Source organism: Halyomorpha halys, unplaced genomic scaffold, assembly GCF_000696795.3.
Source record: "Halyomorpha halys isolate HHAL.00 unplaced genomic scaffold, Hhal_1.1 Scaffold811.1, whole genome shotgun sequence".
NCBI lineage: Eukaryota > Metazoa > Arthropoda > Insecta > Hemiptera > Pentatomidae > Halyomorpha > Halyomorpha halys.
The window spans coordinates 50,237-73,915 of record NW_027116337.1 but is presented as its reverse complement, the minus strand read 5'-3'; the positions used below and the strand labels follow the sequence as shown (position 1 = coordinate 73,915).

Sequence of the window (23,679 nt, the reverse complement as noted above, 5' to 3'; positions counted from 1 at the left end):
TATATAGCTCCATATATATTATGGCGAAGATTAGTCAATAAGTATGCATTTTACGTTCATTTGGGAGATGTTAGTTTTCAAACTTTTTTTTTTTTAGTTTCAACACCAGTTTTCTGTTTTTTTTAATTAAGTTTCTAAAGACGCAGAAGCTTATTTAGAATAAAGAAATTATAGAGAAGGTTTATTTTATTTTTGTTTGTCAAGTTATTTAAAATCAAAATGTACGACTTTATCAAATATATAAATATTCATAAAAAATAGTTACGAAGATGTTTTCACGAGCACAATTTTGGAAATGGTACTCTGCATAGTTGGTTTGACTACATATTACTGATATGAGAAATCTTAGTTAGTATATTATTAAATAGAAAATAGATTATTATTCACTTATGAAAAAAAAATAAAATATAGTTAAATTTTTTTTTTTTTACATTATAAAACTAAGATACCAAACGGTATTTTAATTTAATTATAAATGTTTATTTTCCTCTGGTAAATATATATAAATGAAATAAAATTGCGTTAATTAGAACTAATGTGCGAATATATTTTTCAAAAATTAATAGTTTATATTTTAAATTATGGTTATGTTTTTTATTTTTTAACTTCGTAAAATTATATTTTTAAAGCTTCTGAGGAACTTTAATGCATATAATTTTTTTAAAAATATATAGGTGTACGTTATAAATGATTTTTGTCTTCAATACTTTCTAATTCTGAAATTTTATTTTAATCTTAAAAACTCTAGTGTCCAACTCTTCTACGTTGTTCTGGAGTTATTTAAAAAAAAAAAAAATTTTTCTTGTAAAGCATTTTTATGTTATATACAAAAAAATACGGTCCATTTTCTAAACTCGGCTCGTTTCGCATTAAGGATCTACAGAGATATATTAAATGTTCCCATTATTCTGAGATGTCAAATTATTTAAGTATGTTTCATATGATTGTTGAAAGTAAAGTTTTGTATTCGAAGCAGTTTCGTTCTAAACGAATATAATCAATCCATTAATTAAATTCTTGTCCCAGTCGCTTAGATTCTGGATACATAAATGCATAGACATTAACTTACAGTAATGAAGATTACAATAGAATATGAACAGTGTTGCCCCTCACCTCTCGGACCGCTGATCTGGACCGGCACTGTACCCAACTCCAACTGTTCGGTTGTCAGCCCTGCCGCTCTAAACGGTTCGCCCCCCCTCCACTTCCGCCGCCCCCTCTCTACCCCTCCTACACTCGGGTAAATAAACCCGTGTTTATATCTATGATTTTATTTAAATATAGATTATTATTTACATTTTACAGCATGATGAATATCCAACTATAGCCTGATCAGATAACTGCTTAAAGGGATTACTAATTTCTCATGGTGTTCCCAAGGTTCAAATGTTTATACCACCTTAACCCATTGTCAATGAAATCTTATTTATTTTATTGTTCTAAATGCTGCATTTATATTGTGATTTTTTATATTTACAGACCCATTTAGTAATATTCTTAATGGCTTATGAGTGCATTCGATGGAAAAGTATACTATAATAATATTAGTTGATAAGAAAAAAGAATCGAATTCGCCAAATTGACTCTTGCACCTCTTAGCTTTTCATGGACTCATATGCTAAATATGCTTTTGGGACAATTGACAATGTATAGGACATTTAGTCGTATCTTTCTCGGTTTTTCTACTCAATCGCGTAAAAAAAAAATAAAAATAATGTGAGTAAAGTTTATGATTTTTAACAACTAACATCCAGAATACACAGAATTTCAAATAATTTATGCATCACATACTAATTTTAATATTGTAAACTGTACATATGTTATTAATTAAAAATTAAAATAAAATTTACAAAGAATAGTCGAAAAATAAAGTTGATTTTATTCAAAATTGAGAAAAACTTTCAATATGGGAATGAAGTGTTTTTTTTATCCAAAGTTTTTATTTTATTATTTTAAGAATTGAATTTTTCTCTCCAAATAGTTAAGGTCAATTGTATTATCTTTTGAATGTACCATATTCTGACTCATAATCTTCGAAAACTTATATTATGCATACTACAATTTTTTTGTTTGCCATTATGAAGCTTTTTTTTAATCCAACTAATTATAGGAACTTATATTATTTAATATAGTTTTATTAATTGATTGATACTTTTTATTTATTGATAGATATTACAATTGATAGAGATCAAAAATAGGTAATCGTGATGAATGATCACACTCATACTAAAATAAAATAAAATAAGAATAAAAATAAATAAAGCACATAAAAATAAATAAAATCTCTCTTAAAATAGTTTTAATTAATTAATCATTTTTTCTCGACCACTTTTGATTATAGTTTCATTATAATATGGAAATAAAAACTAATAAATAAATTTTATATTGGGTTTTAAAGAAACAACGGGTTGACTAATAGGTCGTGCACAGTTTTATGTAAATATAATTTGCTATCTTGTATACTTAAGAGTTCGAACTTATGAGTTTGAGAAATTTAAAATAATTTGTCTTAAAGATACACTAACATTGGAATTAATCCGTTTTTTAATCCTCTACGCGTCAGACACATCTAATGGACCCATAGCGAATCTGTTTTATAATTTGGTGTTCAGAACTATTTTTTTTAAAAGTTATTTTACCCATTTCCATATAAACAAATTAATAATTGTTATAATAAATGCCTTGTATGCTACGCATTATATGGTATAAAAAGTATTGTTTATTATTTCTTTAATAAAGATCGATATCGGTTCGAATTATAGGACAAATCAAAAATGGTCGTTTGGTGAACACTTCCGTAGGAATAGTTATAATTTATGTTTTTTTGGACTGCAAATTTTTCAAATTATGTGCAGTCCAAAAACATATAGAGTAATAAATTTATAACTTTTTGGATTGAGGTGTTCAATACACGACCATTATGAATTGCTCCATTAAAACTGTGATGTTGATATTTTCGAAAGTCTAGAACTATGAATATTTATATTTCTTTTTTATAATTGTAAATGGAGGATTTATAACTTTATTTATAAGCAAGAACACTGTTTGTGTTTTTAGTTGAATAAAATTTTCCCTTCCCTTTGAAGATCCTCAATGAAGCGACCAAGGAAATAAAACAACTCAAATAGTGGTGCTATATTTCATCGAAGTGGGAAAGAAAGTCAAAATACTTCGCACTTCGCTCTGACGCCACGCTGCAGCTGCGATCCTCATGAATTAGGAAAATGGTTTTGCCAAGAGTTTTGGCAGCTGTCAACTTAAACAGGGTATATCGCTTACATTTAATGTGTTATCTTTTTTTATGCAAAATATGTTTGTGGGATTTTAAATTTAATTTACCGTATTATTCTAAAAATGATTATTGAATTTTTAAAAATAAATCGAAAATGGGTGTACTCGTTTACACGTGCTTTAGCTAAAGAACAAAAAATGACCTTCAATTATTAATTAATAATGAACAAGAAAAATTATTAATATCAAAATCTTCTGAAGGACTAGTAAATTTTGTCTAGTTATGTCAGTTGGCTGATGGCCAATCAGGATGATAGATAAGTGTGATGTTTTTATTATGATAAATTAATTTTTACATATTTAGTCGAATTACAATATCATAACACGAATTTTCGTTTCATTATTTAAAATTGATAGACTAAAACAATTATTTTTCATTATCAATAAACCAGTGACAAATATATTTGTAAAATAAACTGAAATCTCTAAAAATATACGTTTTTACGTTCTGATAAAACAAGAAAAGATTGCAACATTTATTATCATTTATATAAGTTTTAATATTTATGTTTGGCGTGGTATTGTTATTATTTACTGCTGTAATTTATAATAATCAAATTGAAATGAATTTATTTATAATTAAATTATAAGTTGTTTGTTTTATGGATTCATTTTATGTTTGTTTTCTTAATATCTGGACTAGTTACCCCGATGAAGGTCTATGACTTCCATTATACTGTGGACACATACTAAATGAAGATTTAAAATTACTGTTTTTTCCCTGATATAATTTTCACCCACCAATCAATTTCCCTCGGAAAATGACTTGTTTAAATTATAAACAAAACAAATTAGCTATCTATATATACCTAGAATATATAAACTCACAAATTTTAAGAAACAGTTTTGAAAAATATTATACAACGATGATGACACACTTTTTAAAAATAGATTAGTTGATTTTTTATGAAGATAAGAACATGAATTAAGTTAAAACATAAATTACATACAATTTTGAGATGGTGTAGCATCACTAAAAATGATAGGCAGTAACTTTATTTTTGTGTTATGTATTGTAGTAATGTATTTTACCTGAGGACGGATTTTTAGGCCAAACTTAGTTAAATCACGAATGAATTATTCATATTTTTATTTATTTTAATTAAATCTTGCAGCAGCTTTTTAAAAATACATATTAGATCAAGATAGATCGAGATCCAAAATTGAGATTCATGACTTAAAGCTTTGATTAGTTTTGCAATCCTTTTACATTGAAAAATGTTTATTCAAATAGCATTCATCAATATATAGTGTAGTTATTTCTTGTTCAAACTGGAGTTCTACCAATGGGTAAGTTCTCCACAAGACTGCATCATGTCATTAAAATATAACTTCCATCAAATTTTGTGGTTATGTGTTTATATAATTCAAGTGTACATAAATCATGTCAAGGAATAAATAATTTAACAAAAAACCTATAGTATTTAATCGTCCAAAACAAAAAATTAAATTTGTTTGTTTGAATCGCCTAATGAACAAAAGGGTTAGAGCTATATTAGCTGAAATTTTATTTATGATTTTATAATTTAAAAAAAGCAAACAGTGGTTTGGGAATCACTTACAATTTATTTCCACTATATTAAATTTTATTTATTCTATATAGTTTACTCTTTACTCTTACTTTTTTTTTTTATAAATAATTGCCAGTCATTGATATAACTTTTAAAATAAATCTCAACATAAAATATACCTAAAAGATAATATAATGTTATTAAATGTTGTTATAAAATCTCACCGTGTAGCCTACCACAAACCCGTTGGACCTCAGAGATGCGCTATGCCAACAGTGGCCCGGTGCTTATAATATTGCTGACTATATTCGAGACTAGAACCGGGTCAATGGCGTAAGTGTAGCAACGTCCTTCTAAATAGAGATCTTCCAAGGTGATGATCGGCGATTTAGCCCCCACTGTCATCCTGTCAGCCATAAGATCTATGGCGTCTTTTTTATAAGGTTGTTTGTCTGCTATTCGAAGATATTTTTACTTGTCTACTGTCATGTAATTCTGTTTAATCATTTTCGGTTCAGAAGGACGCTGCGATATCTAGGTTCCATTCTGAAAGTTGTGACATTATTATGAATGAGTTATATCATTCCGCTAAGGAAGGAATAGTGATGGCATATTCGAAAAAACTCGTAATCGAGATTAACCAATTATATCGCTGTCTCAGTTGAACAGTGTAACATCTCAAAGAATGGTTATTTTGAGATATACATGTAATCTTAGCAATGAGGGTGAGATCTATACAATAAAACACAGAATCATGGTAAAAAAATATTTCGAGATATTGCAGTTTTGAGTTATACACATTGTTGCGTGATACCCGGGCAAAGAGGAAAAAACGCAATGAACCAAAACCAAAGAAAAACATTTTTTTTATTGTAGTACTAAAGTAACCAACAATATGCACACCAAGTCCACAATAATCCTGTTCTTTTTTTTCGTTCTACACTCTTCTCCAGAGAAACATCGTTCACCAACGGACCGATCAAATCGATCGGTTATCTATCATTTTTCTCCCCAAGGAGATAACCTCGTTACAATATATTGTTCTTACTGATAAGATTACATGCATACCTCAAAATAACCATTTTTTGAGATGATACACTGTTGAACTGGAACAGTGACATAATAATACATTTGTTAATAAGTATTTCTTTTTGATTGCGGATAGCACAGAATAATAGCCTCCGTACTACTCAGCAGTAACAACTAATTCAGAACAGTAAGATCGTCTACCTAATTGTTGTTGTATTTTTACTGAAAATATTATGAAAATATTATATTATACAATCATTGATATATTGCAAAAGTGTATTATTTTAATACTGTAATGGAGGTGTATGTTAAATCAATTTCATAATCCCCATAATATGATTTTATGAGTTTCGAAATTGTTTAACATTTCTACCAATAACTATAATTTTAACATACGATGCATGCAAATTCTATCTTCTATTCTGGGCCTCTACTTTTTTCATCATTCGTCCCTTTTTATTATTTCTGTCCAACCAATAGATTCGGGGTTAAATGAAATAACTAGAACTGAGTGCCCATAGGAGGGATGCTTTTTTACCAGCTAGGGGATGTTTCTTCCACCGGCCAGGTGGGAACAGGGGTGGACTAAGCGGTAAGCGGACTTAACGCCCGCATAGCTAGGGGCTCCGTGGTTTTGGAAAGTCAAAGATTTGGAAAGGAAATGTTAAATTTATGGGCTCAAAGTTTCTCTCAGATAATTCAGTAAATATTTAATATTAATGATTAATTGTTTTTAATATTAAATATATTTATTTTAAAGAAAATTGACGTCAGAATTTAATATTTACCAGATCTATAAGTCTGGCCTCAACCCCATCTGTAGATTTAGACCTGCACACCAATTTCAGAATCAAAAATCAGATGTATAGTCTATCTTTTGTTAAGAAACTTGATTTTATTCAAATAAATTTAACTCAATACAAGGTAATTTAACTCATGTATATAAAAAGAATAAAAAAGAAAGTTACATAGCATGGACGCATTCGTTTAAGGGAAAATTGACAGTTTCTGCACTAATTTTTTGGTGGAGTTTACTTTAGATAACAAGCGATCTAAAATTTTTCAGACAATAAACTTTAATTCGAGATTGTATATAGTTTGTTGAGGATGAAAAATTAGTTTACCAGTGTATGTTATGACTGAATACATTGTTTATTAAAGGAACAAATAAAAAAATATTCCCTCATAATATTCAAATTTCACTTTAAAAATACAATGATTGTCATCAAACCATTCAGTTTACTATAAGACCTCAGACGTGGAAATGTTGCATTTCAGCCGCTATGTGGTATTAGTTCTTATAGTTCTTCTGCTTCAAGTCCACCCAAAACATCAAGGAAAATTCCGAATTCTCTTTAGATCCCTACTATACTTTCTATTACTATATACCTTGATTTCCAAGCGAGAATCAATGTCTTTAGGTCCTTTGTAGTGAATGGTAATATAAGATAGTCTGTGCAGCTAAAATTCGCAGTTGATTTACTCTTTTTTTAAAATGTTTTTGGCACCTGCCAGAAGATCGCTTTTCAAAAAGTAAATATTTTTCACATGAATTAAAATGATCGTTGTATTGGTATCAGATTTTCTGGCAAATTTAATTCGCCTTGCAGCCTAAATATCAAAATACAGGTGGGTTTTTTAATCACTTCTTTCATTTTCCACTCTTTTATCATAACATCATCACCCAGCATTTCTTCGGAAGCAAACCGGCAGATCTTGTTAAAAATAGTCTGCTAGTTTAACAAATGAATTCATTATAATTCTAGTTTTAATAAAGAAACGTGGACATGAGAATAAACCATATTTCACTCCAATCAAAATATTACGTGTTGCGGGCTGTGTCACAGGACTAAAATAGTTGGATCAGGTGCAATTATTACCTCAAAACATGATTTCCAGCATTAAATTCAAATAGTATATTATGGGTTGTGCTGGTTTAAAGGTGCATTTCAATATGAAAAATAATAATATATTATAACCCAATTTAAAACAGAAGAAGTGGAAAATGTGAGTTTTGTAGTTAGACCCTTTAATTTTATCATTACCTTGCCAATCTTAAAGTAAAGCCTCTAATTCTTTACAAGATAATATATTTCTAATCCGAGAAATTAGCATTTATATCCAGTTTAAGCTAAAGATAAAGCTGATTGATGGAACAACTTATCCAAACTTTACGAGACATTGATGTACTTTCCAGAAATATCTATCTATTTATAATGTGACCGCATTCCAATCGGAGTTCCCATGCACTCGAAACAAGTGGGTTTATAGGACCGGAGAGATAATAGCTGTTGCATAAACAGTTTGCTAAACGGAGAGCTGCATCCACAGCGAGAATTATTAACAAAACTGCAGTTGGGAAAGCTCGGATTTATGAATACGAGAACAGGATGTATCTTCTCACATTTATACACAGCCTCATGATCTCAACAGGAATGCTGAAATAAATTAGTCCAAAAAAAAAAAAAAATGTATTTGTTACAGAAAATTTTCATACGGTATTGGTTTTTGTTGAAGATTATTCCAGTAAAATTGGGAAAAATTAATTAATGAAAGGAGGACAAAGAAGACGAATTTCAATAACTTTATAATCACTTATAAAAAGTACAAGGTCTTAGGAAACCAGAGGACCAGCGAAGATAAAAACAACGATTTTTGCTTAGATTCCTGTATCCACAAAACTCCATCAAAAAACCACTCTTTGAACACCATTCTTGCATTATCCTCTCATTTACGTTCCAGTCGACCTCTGTAGTGTATAACAATAATTTTACTGCTAATTACGATTTTTGTGACTTGTTCGTTTTTTCTTCTAACTATCTGGTAACAAGTCTATTCCAGTCATCGCACTTCTTATCGTGCAAGTGCTTAGTTATATTTACCGGGTACAGCATATATTCTATGTAATCCCTTAGCATTTAACTATTTACATATTATTTTAAGACGCCTAACTATTAATAGGTTTTTTTTTGTTTTTTTTACACAATGTAATGAAATAAAAAGCTATAAAACAAAGCTTGATCAATGGCTCATAATTTGCTACCGATGATTTGTTTTTTACAACGTCAAAAAAAAAAAAAGAAAGATGGTCAATAGATAATTTCAAAATATCACTTAGAAAATCTAACTAAAAAAAACAACTAATGAAAATAAGTTATTGAAGAGCTTGTTGGATTTAATTATAGTTCATATGATCCTTAACAAAACCACAAACGATTCCCATAGCCTTATTTTACTCTTCTGTGGGTCAGAACTAATAATCCGAAATCACTAGAAAACATAGAAGTAGCCTAGATTCCAAGGATAACTGAAGCTTAGCTTGGTGGTTGAAGATTATCTAAGATCTAGTTGTGTTTTCTCTTGGCATACTCAAGAAACAAAGAAGTTGAAGAATTTAAATTAATGTTATTTTTGAATAGTTGCAGTATTTAAATATAAACTTCCAGATTTACATCCTTGAAAAAAACATGAATAATAATTATATAAATTCTTACATTTAAATCTTCGGAAAATAGAAACTCTAGTTTCTGAATTAATATTGGGAAATATATATCATAGAAATCATTACAGATGTTTATTAGACTCAAATTAAAGCTAGTTTAATGTACTATAACGTAGTTTATGACGTTTATCTTCGTAGCTGTAGTAGTTTTCTTGATATTTGCCAAAAGAAATTCACCAAATATTGATTTCTTGTTGTTTGTAAAACATTTTTGATTTATGAAAAACTATATATCAGGAATCATTAGACGTACAGATGTCTGCCAGCACTCATCTGCAGTCAATTGCTTTATTCGAAAAAAACGTACGTCTAAATATCTCAAGAGATATTGCGCGTAAACAGCTAAGGCTCATATTTTAGTGAATCTACTCAACTTTAAATGATGTTCTATTAGGTTTTCTAGTGTTGTTGGTGCTTTATTATATTTTAAGTTTTTGAAACTGCCACAATTTTTTATTACCCCAAATAATAAAAATGATTTTTTGATATGTTGACAAATATATCAATTTTGGCTAGAAATTATACATAGTTTTTATTTACAGGATCACTTTTATTACTTAGAATAACTTTTTTTACCGGGCTCCTAAACTATCTGACCCGGCCTTTCTCTATCTATTACGTTTATTTAAAATCAAGTCCTTAAACAATCATTAACTTTAATATGATTTATTTTTCACTTTCGTGGATGGTCATAATAGTGGAGGAGTTGTTATTTAAACATGTTTATTTATTAATGAACCAGTATATTAAAACAATTTTTGTACAGATAACTTCAGAATCAATCTTCCTGTATCAAAGTATTCCCCTGTAAATTAAAAGGTGATCGTTTACAACCATTAAAAAGTAGGAAAAGTCGTTTTTTCACCCTTTATTAAGAAGTTTGGTTTACGCTCTAAATTAAATTTCATGAATATAAAAATACAAAATGTACGATATTTCTTGTCTTTTTCTTCGGTATTTTGAGAAAAATTGCTTTTCCTAAAAATTTCATATCAGTAATAAGTTGAGCCAGGGCCCAAGCAAAATAATTTGTTACTGCCAATAATATTAATACAATATGGATTAAGATTTATTATGAATAGAAAACTACATTATAATAAAAAATAATCTTCGCAACTGCAACCCATACCATTAAATACTGTTTCTTGAACAATGGTTGTTCAAGATGATGCGCAATAGGTTAGCTTTACCTCAAATTTACGGGCCCCACTTTATAAAAGTTGGCTGTGGCACTGGAGGGCACTCGAACCCGCAACGTTGACTCACGGTTAACGTAACAGAATAATTAATTATTGTATTATAATAACAACAATTTATTATTTTACAATTAACTTTGTTTAGTTAACCCCCGAAAAGCACGGCTCCGCGGATTTTACTCCACATTCTCTGGTCTATATGGTTTTTTCACCTCATGGGGAAAGAAAAAACAGCAATTTTATTTAAACCCAGATTTGTTAAATTCACTGTATCATATTCAGTTCATTGTTATATTTAACACCTTTATTGTCTAAAAATTCACAACAGATTAAAATTATAAGCTAAAATTTAAAAGATTTTTTCAAAACGGATTTTACAGACAAAAAGAAAACACGGCTTTATTTCAAAACCTTTTAATGAGAAATTGGGAGATGTGATAAGGAAAGAAAAACACAGATAATTATAAGCTTATTTTACATAAACTAAGTTGTTTTTAGTATTTTTTTTTTTTTTTTTTTTTTTTACGCTTATTCCAACTAGCATATTCAATTAGTTCTGCGCTCAACGATCACAACGTTCACCATGACGGTAATTATAGTGTGTAGAGAAGGTTTTATTTATAGTATCACCAACTATATAACGAGGTCTTGGTTTACAAGAGCTGATTTTAAATAACTTTTTAATGCAAACGATTGTTCTATAAATGTTGCAAACTAAACAGGACTTGGTTAAAAATAAATTCTTAATTCTCTTTGTATAAAACGATGACAGGATGTTTGTGTTAGATTTTAATAATTATTGGTTCAGAGAGCTGAATATAAGTCTCAGCAAGGGGAGTTATTGTTTATTGGGTTTTTATTTTTAGGGTGCATGCTAAAAACAAAACAAAAACCCTTTCTTTAAAAAAATAAACAAAGAAAATTTCTAGAAGAGTAGAATCTTACAAAGCTTGAATAACATAGGTGATGTTACTTTACGATGAAATAAAAATTATCATCATAAAGATTATTTCCTTGGTGTAGAATAACATTTATTATTTATATAAAATATTTGACCTATTCCTCCTGTTTCCGATGGTATGAAGAAGAAGCAGCCAAAAAAAGTTTAGGCCTCCAAACTAAATCTTGTCTTGTTGATTCACAATTTGGTTATTAAAGATATTATTTTATTACCAATGTGGTTTAAACAATCTGCAGAGAGCCAGAAGAGATGCCTTTTTATTGCAATGGTACTGCTGATAATAACAAGAGCCAGCAGACAGCTATAACCTCCACCAACAGCTATAAATCATAACTTTATATTGCTTCCTTGTACGTTTTTAGTACATACACCATATGTTTCCATCCATTGGGAAGCTGTATAAAAAATATAAAAAAACTAAAAATATAAAAAAGACGTCTTTTAAATCTTGAAATCAGCATTGAATATGACCAATTACAGACCATGTTTAACTAATACAATTTGTTAGCATTATATTAATAATGATGCGATTAATTTCTTGTATATTTTAGTGACAAATGTCCGTGTTAATTTATTTAATTATTTTTTCCTTATTAACTCATAGTTTAAGATTGACAAGTTTGGGTCAAATCAAAGCATGAATTAACAAATGCAGAGGTGAATTCATCATAATAAAAACAAGTAAACACAAATGATGAACGTTCTTGGTATATCCAAGTATTAGCCAGTAGTCTCGGGTAATGATGAAAATATTCTTATGGAATAAACTTGTTATGGGGAACATTCAGTGTTATTGTTTTTAATTTGGATTCCCAGTTTACCTATAGCCCTTTATTCTTACGTCTGCCTTTGTTGTGACTAGTGAAAATGTCATTATGTATTATATTATATTACCTAAAATAAACAAAAAATCAATTGGTCTGTTTTATATGAATATGCCTATACATCTTTAATTAAACTTATGAAAGTTTTTCTTCTACATTGAATTACTCTACTCGTTAGATTATTTGGTTATTCGTATGTAAATACACAATTGAAATGCTAAGCGGAAATATATATTATGTGAAATTTGTGAGGAAATTAGACAGGTAATTGAGAATATTTTAAAATGCTCTTCTCTTTTTTTGTATTGAGATACCATAGTTTTAGGAAGTTGAAAATTGAACTCTAGCCTTCATAATAAGGATATAAAAACTTTTAATACAATTAGCGTCCTCACAGTTCTTCCATTACTAAATGTTTGGTTTTTAATCAGAATAGTTTAGTTTTTAATGTATGTTTGTACAAATGTAGAGATAATTAGCTAGCTTGATTTATAAACTAAAATATAAACTTGATTATCGCTTGGTTTGAGCTTTTATACAAATTTTAGGTTTTTAGTGCACAATTTTGCACCATCTCGGTTATTACTTCACGTTTTTCGGTTTTTGCTGCAAAAAATCCAGTCTCTACTCCTAACCCTCTCCATGACACCATTTTTTTCTGATATACTGGCCATTTATGCTTTAACCAATATATATGTATATTAAAAGTCTAAGAAAACTCAACATAAATTACTTCTGTAGATTATGGCAAAACAAAAAAAGAACATTAATGACTAGCACTATTTCTAACAATTATTATTAAATTATTTTCTCCCATGTCTTTAAAACGTTACGAACCCTAAGTTTTAAATACAGCTTTAAAAATCTGGTGCGGTGGGCGCATCAGACAACTTTCACTTACCCAACTTTCACTTTTACTTACCCCAAATTGGGAAGAAATGAATCCTACCTCGTTTCAGAACAGATATTATTTACCCTACTTATGTTCACAAGTTTTGAGTTGATTAGTGGACTTGTGTTTTCAAGTTATTTATTATAAGCTCTTTTTTTTAGGGTTCATGAACTTAGAATAAAGAATATCAACGGTTTTCCTACCCAAAATTAGACCGTTCAACAAATTATAAGATAGTCGTAAACATATACTTTCAGTCGGGAGAGTTCGGGTGGTCTCGATTTTTTTTCCGATTCGAGAATGTCTCTATTTATCCTTTTTTTCTCGTTTATTTATATATAAAATTACTTAATATTTTGTATGAGTCTATTGTTTATTATTGCTCACTGATATGCAATGTTTTTAGTCATAGTGAGGAGAGGAATTTAAATGAAATCATAAGGAATCGTAGGAGGAATCCTAAATATTTGACTAATGGAATAAGTTAACTATTATTAGTTTACAACTACTGAAAATTTAAGTAAAATGAATGGACGAGTTATGTAAATTTTATGTGAACATTTTAATGGCATCCATTAATCCATTAGTACGTACCTTAAATACGAAATGAGGAGAAAAAAGGCAGTTATCTCACCCCAATTTTTGATTACTTTACTGAAAACTAGGTATAATTACTAGTCAAAATTTATGAGTCTGCCAAGTATAGGTAGGGGGAATAAAAAATGGCGGCTGTTTCAAAACGTTAAAAAAAATTAATTTTTCATTCCGAGCTCCATATCTTAAAAAGTAGCTACAACAAAAAGAAACCTAAGAGAACGTAATTTAAAGAAGAGTAATTTTGCTAAAATATGAGCCTTAATGGAGTTATTTACATTAAATAGTTCTCGAGATATAGCTTTTTAAAAAGCAACTTTCCATAAAAATGTTGTACAGAAGATCAGTAATTAGTGAATTTATTTTGAGAAATCTATATCTCAAAAACCATTCGACGTACAGATGTCTATTAGCTCTCAAATTGAAGCTAGTTTAATGGGCTATAATGTAGTTTAAGAAGTTTTCCTTCACAGGAGTAGTAGTTTTCTTGATATTTGCTAAAATAAATTGATTTATAGTTTGGACAAATGTGCCAAATTTATATTTATGTGCGAATATCTTAAAAACTACTACGTGTCATAAACTACTTTATAGTGAGTTAAATTTCCTTTATTTTGAAAGCTTGACGACATAGGTACGTCTATATGATTCTAGACATATTTTTTTTTTCAATAATCGAACATTTTATCGGAACAACTAGAAATTAACATTTTGTGAATTTATTTTGTCAAATATCATAAAAACTATAACTTAAACAAATATAAAGGTTATAAACTATTTTGTGGTAAATTTAACTAACTTTAATTTAAGTGCTGACTAACATCTGTACGTCTTATGGTTCTTGAAATAATGTTTTTCATAAATTAAACTTATTGTCTGAACAACTATAAATCAATTTATTTTAGGGAAATATCATGAATTACTTTATAGTCCATTAAACTAGCTTTAATTTGAATGCTAATATACATCTATACGTCACATAGTTCCTGAGATATAGATTTCTCAAAATAGATACACCAACTACTAATCTTTCAGTACATTTTTTATGAAATATTGCTTTTTGAAAAGCTATACCTCGAGAACTATTGAACGTAAATAGCTCTATTAAGGCTTATATTTTAGAAAACTTACTCTTCTTTAAATAGCGTTATTTTAGATTTTCTAGTGTTGTTGGTAGTGTTTAAGATGTAGAGCTCCGAATGAAAAATAATTTTTTTTTAACGTTTTGAAAAAGCTGCCATTTTTTATTTCCCCTACCTATACTTGGGTGACTCATAAATTTTGATTAGTAATTATACCTAGTTTTCATTAAAGTAATCAAAAATTGGGGTGAAATAACTGTCTTTATTTCTTCCCGGCTCTTGTACTACTACCAATCCTGCTTCTTCCTCTCCCAATATTTTGTAGTGGGGCCCAAAGAGTTTACTCTTCACCGTCCCCCCTCTCCCCGATATTTCAGTCATTTACTTAGCAATAACCCATGTAAATTAGTCAGAATATTTTTTTTTTTCACGTTCCACTTCTTTCCACCTGTATGTTGCAAAACGATTCATTCAGTATCGTATCTGTGCTTGTAAAAAATTGATGACTGAACTATACCTTTGAATATTATATATCCCATATAATATTCTCCCCGTTATATCTCCCATCACATGTAATACTGTTATCATCTAATTAATACTAACCTACAATTTTCTTCCCCAGTATCATCTAAATGCCGGCGTTTATGATCGCATTTTTTATTTTATTTTTATTAATTTCACATGCTCTATTTTAATTATTTATTTTGTTAATGTATTTTTCTTCATTTATTTTGATTTTCTTTTTTATTTCTTTTTTTATTTTTTTTTACTGTTTTTTCTTTTACTTACCAATATATGGAAAATAAAATAAGGTGAAGTATAGCATAAAATTGTATACCTGGGACGTGACACCATTGTCGTTTAAATAGACCGACCATAAGTTTCACTTTATGTATTCGTTTTTTTTTTTTCGATGATTTTTTTTGTTCAATCTTTCAGGACTTCAGCAAAAATAGTTCAAACGATTTTGATTAAACTGAGTAAACTAACTGTTCTTTAACAGGTCTTTTTAAGTCCAGATAGGTCTTTTCATCATTGAAATAGTGTGACAGGGCATAAATGTGGACATAGAAACAAATCTTTATCTGTAGTACCTTTAATTTAGTTTATTTGAAATAATTAAGCATCTCACATTTTTACTAGTAATTAAAATTTTTTTAAATATAAACTATGAATGAATTCGGTATTAACTTAAATAATAAGAGATAAGGAAAACTAGTTTTCCTGGTTAAAAACAGGTTTTCAGGAAACAAGAGTATCTTTTTATCGATATCAAAAATATAGCGAATTTGGATTCCATTGGAAAGCTAAAGATTGTAGAAAAATAATATGAAACATAAAAAGTCTTAAACATAAATAAAAGATCTGTTCTAACATGAGTTAGGCTGAGGGGACGCACGGTCTGAGTTGGTTGTTCCGTTTCGCTAGTCGCGAATTGGATAAATGTTTTCATAATTATAGTTATTAAATAATTAGGTGTTTTTATTCCTAAACCTATGTAAAAGCCTTTCGAATGACGGAATAAATCTATAAATATTTTCCATCATTCTTATTATTTATAATACTGATTCTATAACAATTTAGGATTCAATAAATGTTTAAGACAACGATGTTAATTGTTTTCTTCTCCATTTTAAATAAATGTAAACCATAGTAATAAAAGTAAATTTTAGTAATCCCTTATATGTTCATATTTCTGCCATACTTTTGCAGAACAAAAATGTTAAGAGTCTGCAAATTGTCAACTGAAAGGCCAATTTGGAAAATTAGAATAGGAACGTAATTGGGAATGTGAATGTGAATGTCTCAATTAACTAAGGAACTGAAATATTTTAAATATTAAAACATTATTATTCTGATATTATTTAAATCTGTTTTAAATAAAACAAACGCACTTGAGTGTAAAGTTAAATTTACACACGCTTCCAAGTTTCATTCATTTCTTGTTTTTTTTTTAATAAATGTTTCCAATTACGACCTCTTAAAGACCGAGAGACGACACTACGATAATCTTATGAGGCGATGTGTGGAAATAAAATTTGGCGAGGAGCCCTATATAAGGAAATACGTGACGTGACGCTCGCGCGTCATCACACCCCGGCTACAAAAACAAAAGCGAACAAACAAGAAGGAAGGTCTATTACAAGATATCGCCCGGTAAACATCCTCGGGCTGCCCTGTCAATCAAGAAGAGCTTAAGCTCCTGCCCAGGCTCTACCACAACTGCTAGCCATTCACGATTCAAGGTTTCATTATTTTCGTTGGGGCCTGCTTCTCTTTTAGGAGTCAGTTACTTTGATTACGAATTTATTTTAGGGTTTGTTTGACCTTCTCATTTATTTATTTTTTCATCTTTATAGGAGTCACTTCCCATTCTATTAATATGTTTAAAATAACATATACAATTCGCTATTAATAACACGTGTGAACCATTATTTATCGATCCCTTGAAGACAAGTAAAATTAGGCTATGATAAAATCAATTAAAGAGGGCTTTCAATCCTTGATTTTACGAAAAACAAAACCTTAGTCACTTGAAAACAATCTTTAAATGAAAGATATATTCCAAATTTATATTTCAATTTGTTTTGAAGAAATGTTTATCTAGTCTACCTTGCTGAAGTTCAGAATTATCTGAGCAATTATTTAGCAGAATTAACTACACAAAAAAAAAGTGACAAAAAAAAAAAATTTCCTACTTTTGTGTAGATCTCAGTCCATATGATGTTTCTAGTTGATTCTGAACCTGCCATCAAAACGAATTTACCCATTTAAAAATCCTGATTCCAAACGGAGCTCTTTGCCAACTCCAGACCATTTCCAGAAGAAACCTCGCCTTCATTTATGAGAAATTAATGCTTGCTAAACGTAAAGGTTTTAACTATGGATTACACTAAAAGTGTGTAATCTATAAAACATTCACAAGTATGATTTATAGAAAAAAATAAAACATTTCGCTTTTGGTTTTACGAGGTTATTTGGAGTAGATATTGTTAAATGATGCTTCCTTAAATCGTTTTTATCTCTTTACGATGGTGAAACTAAATTATCTTGACTAGTTCTTGAATGATCGCTTCCTATTTTGCAATGAAACCCTAAGAAACTCTAAAAAAACAAACATAAAATATAAATTTTATCATTTTTATGATTTTTTTTTTTTACATAATCGTTTCCACATGAACCTGTCTCTTCCACGCCTGCCTTTCTTGGTCTATTAGTTTACAATTTTATGCATGCATTGTTAATTGTCAGCTGAGTTATTGTGATTTTTCATCATTCTTCATCCGCTCATCATAATAGAGCCAGGGAACTTTAAGGGTGGATTATTGCCTCAATTGTAAAATAACCTAAAAAAAAAGTCTCTATTAACCGTTTTCCGATTTTTAGCGGTATCCTGAAAATGAAACATTATTTATGTCACATTATTTTTACATTCTATGCTTTTTCACAGTAAAACGTTTCTTCCGAAAATTAATTTTCACGATATCATATTATGCTATAAGAAGGAGTAAGAAATAGCCAATCAAATCATCAAAAATCGTTTGGCTGCAAACATTAAAATTAAAAATGTATTGAAATATGAATAACTGTGTAAAAAAAAATAAATCGACGAGTAATCCTGCTAAAATTTATTTGTAATACTTCATATTTCACTTTCTTTCATCCTATTTCATTGATATATTTTTGTTCGTTGTTAAATATTACAATGCCCTGATAAAAATGCATAACTAATCTTGATATAATCGATTTTTTACTTTCACTTACAAAGATATATATGTAACAAGCCTTCTTCTCATTGTTAAGAACACTAAAATCCGTTTGAATATGCGACATTTAAATTTAAAATAATTTAAATATATTACCTATATTGAAATTATATTGTAAGAAACTAACTATGTATATGAATTGAAACAATAGAGGCACTGAATGAGTGAAGGTAAGAACTCTAATTTTGAGTTGCATTCACCAAATGACAATCGCTCTAAAAATTGGTCATATTGATTTTAGGTGAGACAGGTATAGCAGAGCCTGGTGGCAAGGGGTTGCCCCTGTCTGCTCACTACTGCTAAAGGTGTGTGGTCACTACATCCCGTCTTGGCTATGGTCCCTCCGTCCAGGCTCTTGAGATATGGCCAAAATATTCCAATATATACCACTACTGGCGAGGGAAATTCCTCAGCCCTCAGTCGACTTTTAAAAGGACGAAATGATTTTATAATTCAGAGCGTTCAACTTAATATATAAAAAGCATAGTGAAATAACTGCCTTTTTTCTCCTCTTGGGCTCTTGTACTAGTATGAAGCAGATTTGAGGAAGATACTCCGGATGGTGGTCAACAAAGATATCAAAATAGTAATATAAAAATATTTATTGTAAAAATTGGCCATATTGGTTTGTAGGTGAAACAGGTATAGCAGAGCATGGTGCCAAGGGGCTGCCCCTGTCTGCTCACTACTGCTAAAGGTGTGTGGTCACTACATCCCGTCTTGGCTATGGTCCCTCCGTCCAGGCTCTTGAGGTATGGCCAAGATATTCCAATATATACCACTACTGGCGAGAGAAATTCCTCATGCCTAAAGGCAATCAAAGGTTTCACTAAAGCCAGCTGTACATATGGTACACCTCACCATATGTACACATATGAAACAAATTTAAATTTTAGGAGGGTACGAAAAAAAAAAGAAATTCCTCAGCCCTCAATAGACTTCGAAAATGACGAGATGATTTCATAATTCAGAGCGTTCAACTTAACATATAAAAAGCATAGTGCGACCTTAGGAAAGATGACACATATGAAAAAAGATCGATATTTCAGTGTTTTATGTTCTCATCAACGCATCAATCTGATACGATTTAGTTTATTGATCAAATTGTAGACTCATATCAATAATTATTGTTGCGGATCAACAATTAGGTCAATTGGTTGGGAATTTGGGTTGAACACTGGATCATCTTTGTGTATATATTGCTGAATCATTGCTATTATTATTTTTTTTTTTAACAAACTGAATGTTTTAAGATACTCAAAACTAGGATCACTAACCTTTGGCTACAGACGAACAGTTGGCTAGAGACCACGTGGCCAAAAACCAGAAGGATAGATAGAATAAAGATGCAAAAGAGCTGCATGCAAAAAACTGGGAAGCAGGAGCCCAAGATTATATATATATCCACACACATGGAATATATAGTTAGGGGAGTCATTGAAATTTAGCTAATTTCGAATTCAAGTTTTCAAGGGATGTGTACGTTTTGAGCTCCTTGAAGTACAAAGAACAATTAGTCACGCAAGATGGTCTCTGTCTGTAAATGTGTGAGCAGCCCAGGTCAAAAACGAAAGTCGTTGGGAACTGACATTAGCTATTTAGGCCGATGTCGCTGTGATGTTATTGAGACTTTTACGATAAAACCTAATCACCAGAGATGTCTCTTTTTAAAATAAATTTTACACATTTTTGAATTTTCTTAAAAACAGCTCAACCAATTTTGATTAAATTTGTTATATTGATGCCCCGATCAATTTGGTAACCCATAAAGAATTCTCAAAACTTCATCTGAAGTACGTTTAATTTTGTTATTTGAAATAATTGGCAATTTTGGATCCTTTTGGAAGGATAGGTTTTCCAAAACGCACAAAAAATGACCTAAAGCAACAGACAAACAGATAACCATATTTAATTTCAGTATATTCAGATCACATTGTTTCAATAAGATAAAGAGATCTGAGCCACTAAACTTGAAAATCGGTTAAAAGCTTAATGCACACCTACAAATGAACAGGTTATGTAATACCCCCAAGCACATTACACTTCTTTTGGATTCTCCGAAGATGGGTACAAAATAGGTAATTGATTTTTTATAATCAAAAGATAATATTATAAGTAAATGTGAAATATTATAATAGTAGCAAGAGATTTATACTTACTAATGTAGTTTTAATCAAGTAAATAAAAATTAATAAATAATAAAATATGTTAAAAACAGTTAAATAAACAGTATGTTTTTAAAAACAAAATCCCTTCATCTCTTAGTAATTTAGAACTAAAGCTATTAATAAATTAAATTTTAAGATGGGCACGATTGGACATGCTATATTTGTTAATAATAATAATATGACATTGCTAGCCATTCACGATTCAAGGTTTCATTATTTTCGTTGGGGCCTGGTTCTCTTTAAGGAATCAGTTACGTTGATTACGAATTTATTTTAAGGTTTGTTTGGCCTTCTCATTTATTTATTTTTTCATCTTTATAGGAGTCACTTCCCATTCTATTAATATGTTTAAAATAACATATACAATTCGCTATTAATAACACGTGTGATCCATTATTTATCGATCCCTTGAAGACAAGTAAAATTAGGCTATGATAAAATCAATTAAAGAGGGCTTTCAATCCTTGATTTTACGAAAAACAAAACCTTAGATTATTTAGTCACTTGAAAGCAATCTTTAAATGAAAGATATATTCCAAATTCAACTTGTTTTGAAGAAACGTTTATCTAGTCTACCTTGCCGAAGTTCAGAATTATCTGAGCAATTATTTAGCAGAATTATCTATACAACAAAAAATGTGACACTAAAAAAAAAAAAAAAGAAGCATGAATTTCCTACTTTTGTGTAGATCTCAGTCCATATGATGTTTCTAGTTGATTCTGAACCTGCCATCAAAACGAATTTACCTATTTAAAAATCCTGATTCCAAACGACACTCTTTGCCAACTCCAGACCATTTCCAGAAGAAACCTCGACTTCATTTATGAGAAATTAATGGTTGCTAAACGTAAAGGTTTTAACTATGGATTACATTAAAAGTGTGTTATCTATAAAACATTCACAAGTATGATTTATAGAAAAAAATAAAACATTTCGCTTTTGGTTTTACGAGGTCATTTGGAGTAGATATTGTTAAATGATGCTTCCTAAAATCGTATTTATCTCTTTACGATGGTGAAACTAAATTATCTTGACTAGTTCTTGAATGATCGCTTCCTATTTTGCAATGAAACCCTAAGTAACTCTAAAAAAAACAAACATAAAATATAAATTTTATCATTTTTATGATTTTTTTGTACATAATCGTTTCCACCTGAACCTGCCTCTTCCACGCCTGCCTTTCTTGGTCTATTAGTTTACAATTTTCTGCATGCATTGTTAATTGTCAGCCGAGTTATTGTGATTTTTCATCATTCTTCATCCTCTTATTATAATAGAGCCAGGGAACTGGGAGCTGCATGCAAAAAACTGGGAAGCAGGAGCGCTAATATATATATATATATATATCCACACACATGGAATATATAGTTAGGGGAGTCATTGAAATTTAGCTAATTTCGAATTCAAGTTTTCAAGGGATGTGTACGTTTTGAGCTCCTTGAAGTACAAATAAGAATTAGTCATGGAAAATGGTCTCTGTCTGTAAATGTGTGAACAGCCCAGGTCAAAAACGAAAGTCGTTCGGAACTGACATTAGCTATTTAAGGCCGATAGCCCTGTGGTGTTATTGCGACTTTTACGATAAAACCTAATCACCAGAGATGTCTCTTTTTGAAATAAATTTTACACATTTTGGAATTTTCTTAAAAACGGCTCTACCAATTTTGATTAAATTTGTTATATTGATGCCCCGATCAGTTTGATATCCAATAAAGAATTCTCAAAACTTCATCTGAAGTACGTTTAATTTTGTTTATTTAAAATAATTAGCAATTTTCAATTATTAATAGTTATGAAAAATGTATTAATATGAAATGATTAACTAAAGGGGAAAAAATGGTGAAATAGTGACAACATTATAGAATATTTTTTAACTGATACATTCTCGGTAGGGACAAAGTTGATATTCATTATACCTCAAAACCCTAAAATACAAATCAACAGAAAAAAAAAATTATTTTATGAAATTATCACCTTCCAGGATGGCAAGTGAATGTCGTGTGATGTGTACCCAGCTTCAGATTTTCGTTGTTAACTGATGTATGTGTAGGTGCGAAACATATAAAAATTATAAATATTTATAGGATGTGTTTTCATTCTTGTTTAGGGGTGAATACTGACCCTATAAATTTCTTCGATGAAACGAGATAATATAGTTAATAGTATATTAGAAGGATATTATAGTAATTAGGACAGTACTACTAACCTTGCTATGAGTGACCCTGAAGACTCAGCTGTTGCTTGTTCTATCGCAGCCAGACAAGGGACTATGCGGCAACAATTTGGCAGGCACTGAACAAGTAGAGCCGCTAGGGTATAAGATCACATCGCCGTCCTCTAACATAATTAGACTGGACACTCTAGTCCTCTTCTAGTCACTAATTATAACAACTTATTTTTATGGAACCTCCTGCAATGGCTTGCATTCCAACTCCTTGTTCAATCCTGAGTAATCAAGCTACCCTATACAATAAGATACAATTTATATTTCTTCATTCATCAATTATTCCTTTCTATACTGCCCCTATCGGATGGTCTGGCATGGTTCGATTTGAGGTGTCCATGCAATTGTTATACATTATAGTTGGATGATGACTTCTATAAATAAGTGGTTACTATATTTGAGGCGTACATTAACAAATATAGCATGTCCAATCGTGCCCATCTTAAAATTTATTTTATTAATAGCTTTAGTTCTAAATTACTAAGAGATGAAAGGATTTTGTTTTTAAAAACAGTTAAACCATACTGTTTATTTAACTGTTTTTAGCATATTTTATTATTTATTAATTTTTATTTACTTGATTAAAACTACATTAGTAAGTATAAATCTCTTGCTACTATTATAATATTTCACATTT

At 29.8% G+C, this 23,679-nt stretch overlaps 1 protein-coding gene across 8 annotated transcripts in view; it reads right to left on the bottom strand.

Moving 5' to 3' along the window:
- Positions 1-23,164, bottom strand: part of Mf (myofilin) — a 58,973-nt gene extending 35,809 nt beyond the window's left edge. For 5 of the 8 annotated variants that reach the window (XM_014429594.3, XM_014429599.3, XM_014429598.3 and 2 more), the window contains exon 1: positions 1,114-1,214. The gene's annotated coding sequence lies outside the window, so the exon portion shown is untranslated. Of the gene's footprint in view, positions 1-1,069; positions 1,094-1,113; positions 1,215-5,026; positions 5,165-23,024 lie in introns of those variants that run through there. The other 3 variants (XM_014429595.2, XM_014429596.3, XM_067053136.1) reach the window with 3 other exon arrangements.
- Between the last annotated feature and the right edge of the window lie 515 nt (positions 23,165-23,679).